Raw genomic sequence first — 12367 nt, forward strand, 5'->3', positions numbered from 1 at the left:
TCTCCCATTAAAAATATGTTTAGTCCCTGTAAGCAAACATATGTAGCTTCCATGGTTAACAACAAGAACAAGTATGTGATCACAATCTTGTGCTTCTGCCTGGGGCAGAAAGTAGGTGCTCTTTCTGTTAGGGACCAGGGTTGTCCAAGCCTCAGTTTGAAGCAACTTAAACTCAGATATGCATAAAAAAGATTGCTGGTTTTCTGCAGGCAAAGGGATGCAAGAAGAGAATGAGAGATCTTTGACTAGGCACTAATAAATATGCCAAGGGATAGTCCTATGGAAAGAATGGTTTTAAGCCTCTCCTGTAACATCATTTTTTCAAGGGAGCTTAATGTTTCACTAACAGCTAACCCAGCACTGACTATAGGCACACTGAGAGAAACCTTATGAGACCCTGAGGGTGTAACCACCAATCTCCATAGCAAGGAGGAAGATAGTGACCTAAAGACGTATTGTATTGACTACCCCTCCTTGGACACAGGTATTGCTCAACACCCAGGACAGTAATGGACAGCTTCAGTGGACAGCAATGACAGCTTCCTTATATGATGCAATTTTTCTTTTTGCTTCCCAAAATGAGCCCATTTCCATCCATGGCATATCCCTGCTCAGTTAGTTTGACTTTAGCACCCCTTACATGCTTAAAAAACAAAAAAGAAAAGCAGTGCCCAAGGGTCTCAAGTGCTGCGTTGTTTAATAAAATGCCTCTGAATAAATCAGTCAAGTTTAAGGGGTCTTTACTTGTTCATTTGTTCTGCAGTCAGTAGAGAATACTGTGCTTTCTTCTTTCCCCCAAAATTTTGGATTGCAATCCTGATTGGCTGCATGAAGCTTCTTTTTGTTTCTATCTGTTCTCTTAAGTTTTAAGCACTTTACCACTGTGTATTACCTCTAAGAAAAGCTTTATTTTTGAATTTCAGCTTCAAATGTGGATGTCTACCTACATGGGCAGGTGGATTATACACCCCTCCTCTTGTCAAGATTGTGCTGTTTTAAAAAAGTCACAGGCAACACAATTGAGGCACAACATTAAAGTGCTCTGTTAGGGCCTCCTACAGCCTCACAGCACCATGTTAGGTGTTACTTATAGACCTTGTGTCAGACTTCAAAATTAGTGGACAGTCTCTCCCCTCCAATGCCATCCTGGGGAAAAGTTCCTTTTTTGCTTCACAATGTACAGAATACAGCAAGCAGCAACAATTATTGGGAGCTTTATCTTGTTCAGGTGGAGCCTTGTCATGAGCCTTCTCTAGCGCCCCTCAGACACCTAAATACATAAGATAAATGCCATCCCGAGTCTGTCTTATCTGAAACTAAGCTTTTCTTTGCCGCTGTCCAGACTGCCAGTGCATACACTAATGGTGAGGATGCAGAGTGGGGTCACATGCACCATGATATACATGCACTCTCATGATTTAGGTGCTCCTAAATTACATCCTGACAATCTTTTTCCATTTGCATAAGTCAGATTAAGAAATTTGCCAGTCAAGCCACACCAGGGTTTCCCCTGCAGCTGCTTTCAAGTATGCTGCCCACAGGTATCTCATGAGTGACTATATGGGGTGCCTTTAGAGTTGCTTCACCAGGCTTGGCACAAGAGAACAAGTGAGCGGGGTGTGAACAGTTATCTCCTCTTTCCAAGTCCATAGCACAGCATACATAAACCTTTAGTGGCATTGGCTGTTGTAAGTCGACAGAACTACTCCTGGCAAAACTTTGTCATGTGCCCAAGGCCTGTGGAAAGATGAGGAAATAGGGGGAAGACTGTTGGTATACAAGCCAGCTGAAAATTCTCCTTCCCAAAGGAACTCGCATCTTCTCAGATGTAGGCAGATTGCAATCCTTTAGTACCATTCAGGAATGGCAAAGGAAACCAATGAGGGCAGAGAGTATGGCCATATATACAAGAAACTTACCAAGTTTTATACACTGTGACTAAATGTTCTGAAAACTTGAGATTGTTTAGGAAAGAAAGATACAGAAAAGCTCTAAACTTTTTTGCCATGGCTTATTGGGTTAAGATCATTTGATATTTCTAAGGTTCCAAATTCAAACTTGGAGTTCCAAATAAAGCTTCAAGTAATATATAACTGGCTAGCAAAATGCAGGAAGTAGTAAAAAGCTTTACTCAGGAACTTGTCATGAAGGACAGCAGAAGGTTACTTTTTCCTTTTCTTAAGAGGAAGACTTGATAGTTTCCCTGACTTTACACTGAAACTATTTTCTTTGCAGACAAAGTTATTTTTTGCTATCGGTTCTGTAACACCCACACATACACTTGGGGGTGGGCACGTGTTTTTATATGGGCAAGACGGCCCCTGTTGATCTGGCCATGTGCTCAGCACATGGCAAGCTGGGGCCTGTATCTGGGGAAAACCCAGATGTAAAACCCTCTGGCTTCATTGGCCAGAGGATGCTTTAGGCAGATTGGTTGGGAGAAAGACTGAAATGTGGCCCTCGCTGATTGGACAAGGTTTGGGTGATGTCACACCAGGTATACAAGAACAACTCACTACGGTTCTCTCACTTTTGCTCCTGGAGCTGCTAAATGCTGGCTCCCAATCCCCCTGGTAGTTGGGAACCTCTGATCTAGTCCAACCCCCCTGCTCAAAGCAGGACCATCCTCAACTAGATGATCTCAGCCAAAGCTTTGTTTATCCAGGTCTTGAAAACCTCTAAAGATGGATAGCTTCCACCACCTCTCTGGGTAACGTGTTCCAGTGTTTTACTACCCTCGAGACCATTGCTCCTTGTTCTTTCATCTGCCACCACTGAAAACAGTCCAGCTCCATCCTCTTTCAAACCACCCTTCAGGTAGTTGAAAGCTGCTATTAAGTTCCCTCTCGTTCTTCTCTTCTCTAAACTAAATAAGCCCAGTTCCCTCAGTCTTTCCTCATAAGTCATGTCCCCCAGGCCCCAACCCATTTTTGTTGCCATTCACTGGATTCTCCAATTTGTCCACATCCTTTCTGTAGTGGGGGGCCCAATACTGGACACAGTACTCCAGGTGTGGCCGCACCAGTGCTGAACAGAAGGGAATAATCACTTCCCTTGATCTACTGGCAACAAACCTACTAATGCAGCCTGGTATGCCATTAGCCTTTTTGGCAACAAGGGCACACTGCTGACTCATATTCAGCTCATTGTCCACTGTATTGTCTACTCACTGTTGGGGAGCCCAACATCCCAGACTGCCAGGGTATGGATGAAGCCTCCCCCAAGGTGGTGCCACCTGTATACTTTACTCTGTAGTTACTAGTGTTTTAAATTGCATTTGGTGTTTTTCTGTTTTCTGTAAAAAATCTATTTTTTGCGTTTACACTGCTTGTGAGGAGGGGGGTTTGTTTATGTGGGACACACAGCAATTCCTAGCAATCCCTCCTAGCAATTTATTTAGTGATTTCCAGGTTGTCTGGGTGGGACCTCAAGCCAAGGTAAACTATATTTAGTGCCCCACAATTGAACCCGGCCCTTGTTGCTGCTGAGTGGTGCCCAGCAGAAGGGTTATACTTCTGTACAATGTTCAGCAAGAGCAACACTAAGGCCATAGCGAGATTTCACAATCTGCTAGGAATTGCAGGCTGCCTTACAGGGTTTCTTCATTATAACGGAAATTTCAACATTGAGAAACATGTACATAAATGCATTTGGTTTTTGAAAATTTTAGCTTCTAGAAGTTAAACTTGTAATTCATGCACACACCAAATACAAGGTTGTTTTTTCAGTACAGAGATTACTGCTGTACCAATAAGCTTTCTGTAGATTGGAAGGAGAAAGTTACAAACCTCATTTGCCATGCTAAGATCATTGTTTCATCTGTTCCCTACCCTGCTTCCCACAGTGGCCAGTACTAATTACATCAGAAAAGGCAAGAGAAAATTCATAGTGGAGTAACTGGCCCCTAGTAAAAGACACTTTCTAATCACCTTCAGTTAGTGGTTAAATTCTGCCCCAGAGCTAGAATATATATTTCTTATAAATGTTTTATCCTATTTCTTCTAACCAGAGGTGTTCTCATTTTACAATGAAATGTCTAATCCTGTGTTTGAATCCTACTGAGTTTCTTGCCACAATGATCTCTCCTAGCAGCAAATTCCATTCCAGCAATTCTTATCCTTTCTCTCCAATACTTCTTCTAAAAGGGATGCTCAGAACAGAGCACAGCAATTCAGGTGAGGGAATACCTTTTATTGTGAATAATGGCAAAATATTCTCTGACTGCGGGTTTCAGTTTTTAAATCCTGTTCTTCATACTTAACCGAGTTTCTTGAAGATGATTTTATAGATATTTACACTAAGCTTTCTACAAATGCAATTTTTCTGAGGAGTTATAGTTAATTAGTACATGAACAACATGAACATTACCAGTGCTTCTACCAATATGCATTACCCAATGTCACCTGGTACTATGCTTCCCATTTGCTTAACAGTGTTAGCGTTTTTCTGAGGTCCCTTCTTAACTTTCCTAATAGATCTGTGATCAGCAAATTTCATTACTTTGTGTTTTTGTCTGCTTTTCCAGAACATAGACGTGTTTGAGCAGTGATACGTAGCACACAAGTGTCAAAAGAATAGACAGCAAGAACTTGGAAAATCATAGAAAAATAGATGTCCTACATCTAATAAATTAGATGTCCTATGCTCTCTAACTTGAATAATATATTTACAATTTAGGATGCAATAATGGATTTCACTATACAAGCAGTCCTTAAAAAACAACAAAAAAGACAACTCACATAAATGAGGCTTAGTAGGGGTGGATTATTAATTTGCATATGACTTTTCAAATAATTTTAATATGCATTTTAGATGCAGTATTGTCTGCCTTGGAAAATGAAGCTGTAGGTTTGTATCAGGAACACCTACATCTTCACTTTGCTCTGTCAAGGGCCCCCAAGAACCTGACAAGGAGAGACTACTACTGTGCTATAAAAGTCAATTCAAAAATTTTTTTCCCCCCTGTAGAGACTGCTAATCACAGGCCACAAATAGGTGTTCATTTCTATTGGTGGGAGTTTCTCAGAACCAATAGAAATGTTTCCAGAAGGAGTGCACAGGTGTTCATCCTGGAGCTGCCCTTTCTCCTTTGCTCTTCATGCTTCCTTGAAACCAGGCTGATCCTGGTCTGGGGAAGGCATGGGGAACAGTGCTTGCTGCACCCTTCCCCCCAGGAGAGCGGAGCATTGGAGAAAGATTCCCTGCACCTTCCCCAAACCAGGGTCTGGGGAATGGGAAGGAAGCAACATTCTCCACTCTGCTTCTGGTCTCCAGGAGCAGAGCAGAGGAGACACTGGGGCAAAGCAACCTTTAACTACCTGAAGGATACAAAGAGGATGAAGCTAGAATCTTAGTGGTGACAGTGACAGAACAAGGAGCAACCGTCTCAAGTTGCAGCAATGGAAGTTTAGGTTAGATCAGGAGACATTCTCTCACTAGGAGGGTGGTGAAGCACTGGAAACACGTTACCTACACAGGTAGGAATGGAATGATCTAGTTGGAGATGGTCCTGCTTTGAGCAGGAGGTTGGACTAGATGACCTGTGTGCGGGCCGGGGGCGAGCCGGGCCCGTCTTTGCGCACGCGGGCTGCGGCCAGCACCCCGGGCACGCGGGGCCAGAGAAGACCGGGGGGCGAACTAGAATTAGTCAAGGACGCTTAGTGGTTGATTCAAAGATTGTTTACTTACACCAATGGTGGTAGTGGTGTAGGCTGGTCAGCATCCAGGCACAGCTCCGCTTAAATCCTCATTGGAGGACTACGACAAATTCGTTCTAGCCCTGGAGTTGTGAAGCTCCGCGGGTTCGGTAATTTCTTTCCCCTGGAGTTGCTGAAGCTCCGTGGGTTCGGTCCGGTTCCCTCCCATGGAGTTGTTAAAGCTCCGTGGGTTCGAATATTTAGTATACAGGAAAAGGGATACGTCTAGGATTGCGCTCGGCAACGGAGAGAGGCCAGAGGCTGTTTAGACCTCTGTTGCCTTCTTAAGAGATGCATTGGGTCCGTAAGGATCTGCAGCGCTTAGAGATCTTCACACAGCGTGAAGATCTTCCTCCTGGTGAGTTCTCCAATTTCTCCTTCTCTCTCCAGTTTTTCTCTCTCTCCAGCTTGGGCGGAAACCACCCAAGCTCTTTATACGGCTAGCAGGCCAATCGCTAGCCACCACGTGTGCATAATTTAGGATCGGCCAATAATGTGGCACGAATCCTCATACAAATGGCAGGAACTCCTTTGCACCGTGCATTTCTGAGATGCAAAAGAAATGCACCATGCAAAGAAAGCTACAAATTGGCGGGAAATTCTCCGTTGCACCGGGGTTCTCTTCTGCAGCAGAGAACTCCATCGTGCAAGGAAGCTGCAATTCAGCGGGAAAAATAATTTAGCGATGCCGAAGCGCACACAAACAGAAAATCACAACTTTGGGTTGCGACAACCTCCTGAGGTCCCTGCCAACCCAAACTTGCTATGATTTTAAAGCTCCAGCCCCTTCCCAAAGCAAGGAAGTAACCAGTTTGGGGAAAAAGCAGGGAGCACACCAGTGGCTGTTTCTGTCCCCTTCTGGTCTATGGGAGGGGCAGCTGTTCCTTCTCTACACCCATGTGATGCCAGTCTCTGGAAGGCATGGGGGATTTTCCCTACAGGCCTGCTGGAGGAGTTGGTCCACAGAAAATTCTGCAGGCATTGATTCTCCCAAGAGAAACTCTCCTGGGAGTGATTTATCTGGTTGTTGTTGGGTTATTTTCCTTCAGGAAGGGCCATTTTCATTCTGGGAGAAAAAGCTGGAATGTCCATATACTTCTGGTTTCTACTGGCAGAGTGGTGATTGTCCCAGCAGAAACCGAACATCAGTACATGGTGATAGTCATCAACTAGTTCAGACTATAATAGTAGCTTTGGTGCAGAATATACCAGAACAATAGGGATTGGAGCAAGATTATACATTAACTTCATATATATTAAACATGCCAACCATGCCAATGAGACCATGCACACATGAATCCATACTGAAATTGAACCAATAGTCTATAGGTGAAAGGCATCATATGTCTTGGCAGCACCTGAAATATTTCTATCTATTGTACCATATGTACATTTAAATATCTGTTCATGCTATGGACACAAATGAAGAGGCAAATCTGGAAGCATAAACCTAGGACAAACATCACACTTTGGCAGCCGTGCACAAATGATCAGCCATACATCTGAAAAAGTGAGAAATGAGCAGGCTTTGGTTGGTGGAAGACATTTGAGAACAGTGCACAGACCCATCTGGGGTTCAATTTGCTGATGCTGGGGTGGTGCTACATTGCCTATGGGGGATTATATCATGATCCCAAATTCTTTAAAAAATAGTGTGTTGGCATGAGTTGACCTGTGTCCATGGCCTCAGAAACCTGCTCTATAAGAAGTATTCCATATTAAATGATTAGCGTCAGAAGAAAAACTAGTTGAAATAACTTTTTTACAATTAAAAGGCAGAGGAAAAAATGGGGCATTACATACTAAGAAGAAAGTTGCATTTTAGAACAGCATCAACATCTTATTTTTTATGAGTTGTTCCCAGGTGCTAGCAGTAACATATAGGATAGGCCTCTGAGGAGGGCATTTTACTTAATAAAACAACTCTGTATTTTTCACATGTAAAAGAATGTTCAGCTTTTTAAAAAAAAACAAAACAAACTGCATTTGGTCATAACCTCAATATTTTGAAAGTGCTGTACATTTTGTAGATGATTCGGTTACTTGTTCCTTCATTACAAACCTTTCTGCTATAATGGTCTCACCAATGTAAGTCACTGTAGATTCTAAACTGAATCACATTACAATCAAAAACTTCATTAAAGTATTCAATCACAAAGCTCCTGGGTGATTCCATAATTACTGTAAAGTATACTGTACAAGCTAGTATGCTACTATTAACATGCTATGTTAAAGGTATATGGTAATAAAATAGAAAGCAGACATGCTACATGCATGTGAATTTTATGGTATATAACATTCTTTCATATCAGATTTTTGGAGAGTCAATATTAATCATTATGTAAAGAGCATTCTTTTATATTATTTTCTCACTACAGCAAGTATTGCACTTGAGAGAGAAATATTAGCAGCGTACAGTTTGAGAGCTTAGCAGTAAATTGTTTCAGGAAAGAAGTAGAATCTCATAGCTAAGTATATTTCATAAGAAACCATTCTAGTTATGATTAGTGTCTTTCAAAATGGGGTTCTTACCTCTATCTTCTGATATGCTGTCATGTTCACATGGAGTTTTCTGACTTGATTCAACTATCTGATTCATGGCTCTCATTACTGCGTTATCTTAGAATATCAGCTTGCTATGCATGCATGTTCAAGCACATCAGTGGTCAGCTTTCCAAGACATATGTAGAGGACTGAGCTGAAACTAATCTTAGAAGTGATTTTGAAACTCTAAAGAAGCATAAATCAGACTACTGTGATATCTTGCCACCATACATTATCAGCTCTTCTGATAAGTGTGTCTGATAAACAGATGCTATTATGGGCCAAATTGAAGTATGGGGAACAGATTCAGCCCTGCTATACAAATGACTGTTCAGATTTGGTGTTGAAGTCACTATTGCTCAATCTTGGTAATACTGAAAATATGCACAGGGACAGGGAAACTTTAGCAATTCATTTATTTCATAATATGTCAATTCTCCTTTAGGAAAAAAATTCAAAGTTTGGTAAACATCAGTTCAATGTGCCCATTTTTCTTAATTATATATTTAACCTCTATGAAGTAGATACTTCTTTTAACTTCTTCAGTTTCTGGAATCATACATGTACATTGATAGTATTTGTGATCTCATGAATACTACGGCAAATACTTCATAGTATGTCAGAACAATAAGGGGATGTTTGACCCTCTCAGCTGCTCTGGAGAAAAAAATAGTCAAGTTCATTTCTGCATACAATTTCAGGCACAAGAATCATGTGGAAACTCATTAGAACTTCTCTGCTCATCATAAGAATTCTGATTAAGCTGGAAAACATAAAATGCTTCAGGCCAACAAGCAAGTGTGTCATTGTGTATATCTCTCTTTTATGTAATTCTTGTAAATCATCTTCCAGAAGATGGTTTTAAATGGTGAAGTGTAATTAGGATAATTGCAGCTTTGCAAGTAGCAGTAAGTTGTACCCAGTGAGGACAGATGAGCCAATTTGAGAGTGGAGGAGGGGTTTGAGAGAAACCCCCACCCAAAACATTAGTTCTAAGGGTTTGCAGCAGCTTGGAAGTGTCTTATGCCGAGGACACCTTTCCAACAGCACTGCTGCTGATCTCCCCCTTTTCTTTATTAAGCTCCTGGATATTCCTTTTTAAAGGTCTAAAAAAAAATACCATTTCAAGTACAGGGTATGGTGAAGCATTGGAGCCATGGAATAACCATGACATGGTATATTCTATATTTTTAGTTAAAAAGAGAGACTCCCAAATAATGAGCACCAGGAAATGTGGATCAGTATCACCCCCAGTCAAACATTCTCAAAATTATAGAAACATTTTTGTGTATTTTTCTTTTCTTTATTAAATATGTCCAGTTTGAAGGAAAACAAAACCAAAACTAAGTCCCTAACCCTGTGATAAACTAAATATTGGAAAGTCAACCAGATACAAGGAATACTCAGCATCTCTCAGCTGAGCACCTTGCAGGATCAAACCCCAAAGAGGGTATAAGAGGCATCAGCTGAGAACATGCCCCCTACTGCTTTATAAATTATTTTGTTGAATTTGAAAATTAGTTCAAAGTAATGGATGGAAGTGTGGGGGTGGGAAAGGAAGGGAGTGCGCCCCAGGGAACATAAAGTATGCATGAACCCAGCCAGCCTGGAGGTTTCAACAAGGCTGAGATACATATTAGAACCTACTTGATTTATCAGGATATCAACATCTTTTGAGATTCTTTAATAGCTGCATCAGTGCTAATTTTATGCTAATCTCTTACTGTGCATATCCATGATCATTAAGACATTAGGAGATTGGCTATTATATACAATTGCTGATCATTTGTTAAATGGAGAGCTAATGGAAAATATCTCTGATAAATCTAAACATTAACTTTGTATTAGTTTCCAGGGCAGATGTACACAGTGGAGAGTTATCTGGCTAGTATTAACATATTTTATTTTTTGCATGATTGTTTATGTTAAATAATACCTCATGACATAAAAGAAATCTTTTTTTTTTTTTTTTTTTTTTTTAAACAGAGTGCACAGGCTATTCAAATGAAGAGCAATATTTTCATGCCTAGTTTGTGTAGCATAAGAAAAAAATATTGCTTTATCTGTACACATCAAATATTTTTCTTTTTGATTTAGCAGAGTGACCCAAATGTCACTTTACCTAGTTTCATCTCCTCCGATTAATCTCATCTCCCCAGATACTTTAAAACCATCTTCCCACAACAAAATACTTTTGCCAATAAAGCTTGAAAAAAAGCCCCAAACCTGTTGTTTCTTGGCTCTGATTATCAACTTAAGTCTTACTGCCAAAGTTAAATATCCCAGAGCAATGCAAAATTACACTGCATGAAAATCTGGATGTGCATCATTTGCTCTTTAATTTGGGTAAATGCAGCCTTCAAAAGGTTACATACTCATCTGTTAGTGGTAGTGAGCTTTATAAAAGTAGCCTTTAAGTTTCCACAATGCCAGCATTTATTTTCCTTTCTTAGAGAGTAAAATATAGCTCTGCTTCCCCAGCTAGGAAAATAATATATTTTTCTAAATTCATAATGTGTACCCTAGAAATAAACAGAAGCAGCAAAAAGAAGCAGTAGCCACTGCCACCTTTGCGTTGTGGCCAGTTCTAAAATGCACCTCACAGGTTGGCAGTCAGAAGGACCATTTTCATTTAATCTCACCCCTTGTGACTCATGGTATTCGGCTTGACTTTCACCATCATGAGCCCCACTGAATCAGTTACTAAAATAATTCCAACAATATTTGCAACAGTTCTTTTAGATGGGCATCTTAACATAGCGCGTAGATAACCAAAACACACCTTTAGAAAAAGGCAAGAATATAAAATTGCTACTAATACAAGTTTCTCGGCAAAACTGAAGTCAAACTTAAAGCTATATCTAAAAATGAAGTTAGGAACTATGTTCAGATGATCTTAACAGCTCCATCCAATTCCAAGCCAGTGCCCCAGTACATCATCAGAGCTGATCTCTTGTACTGCAAACACCATTCCACTGTGAGATCATGTTACCAGAGGAATTATCCTAGTAGAGTAGGGAAAACTTTCTCATTTGCTCTGCTGCTCCTTTCTGCTTGATTATTACTCAAGATCTGAGTAACCTGTGCAGAAGGGTCCAAGGAAAGGGAGGTCCCTCCTATCCTCTTCTACCCCTATGTAGACATTCATTCCAACACACAATCTAGCCCTAACGTTTTAAGGCACATTTACAATGACTGGGATAAAGGATTTTGAAGAATGGTATAGAATATAAATGTCAAAGTTACAGCCCACAGGTTAAATCCAGCCCCTTGGGCCATAGGAGTTTGACACCACGGTGTAGAACAAAGGTTTTAAATCAGTATGATGTTGGGATGAGTTGTGAAACTTAACTATATTTAATGTCTCTTCCAAACCAGTAAATATTAAAGTATATTCTGCCCTTTTGTCTTTTTCCCTTTAGCCCCCTAGCCCCCAGTTTAACCACTTCTTTGTCATTTACTATAGTTACATTGTGTTAATAGAGCATTGCACGAGTTGAAAAAAAATAATGAAAATGTAAACAGGTTGCAGAACATTACACCTGCTGACTATTCATATGGATATTTAGTGTGCTATCTAGTCATCTATTATATAAAAGGGAATATTTCCTGTTACAAATTTTGCATTTTAATAAGACAATAACAGCAGTAATATATTATTCCTTTCTAAAAGGACACACTCACTAAATTATTATATGTAATTCTATAGTTTTCATGTTGCAAACTATGCAAGAACACAAATTGTTTTTCAATTAACATTTTCCTTCACTTTATTTTCTGTTTCATCTACACAGCTTTCAATGAATAAAAATTTGCATAAATATCAGCTACATATGTAACTATAGTTCTTTCTGGGGTATAAAGGGGAATATTTTCCTCAGGCCCAATCTTAGTTTTAGCGTGGCTGCTTAAAACCCACACATTTTATAATACTGACCAGCTGGCTGTGTGAAATTTCAATGGGTGTTTCATTTCAAAGCTGTTTCGATAAGTTTTGAGGTCGAAATAGCAAAATCCAAATGAAATGAAAGGTTTTGAAACAGCTTCAAAATGTAATAAGGGCACTTGAAACGTTTCAAAAGTTTTGAAATGTTTCAAGTTTCAAAGCCAGGCTTGCTTGCAGCTAA

General features: G+C 40.2%; 1 protein-coding gene across 10 annotated transcripts in view; it reads right to left on the bottom strand.

Annotated features, from left to right (window-relative positions):
- Window positions 1–12367, bottom strand: part of SEMA6D (semaphorin 6D) — a 352602-nt gene that overhangs the window by 282142 nt on the left and 58093 nt on the right. The gene's annotated exons all lie outside the window — the stretch shown is intronic.

The sequence above is a fragment of the Alligator mississippiensis genome, chromosome 11 (genome assembly GCF_030867095.1).
Source record: "Alligator mississippiensis isolate rAllMis1 chromosome 11, rAllMis1, whole genome shotgun sequence".
Taxonomy (NCBI): domain Eukaryota; kingdom Metazoa; phylum Chordata; order Crocodylia; family Alligatoridae; genus Alligator; species Alligator mississippiensis.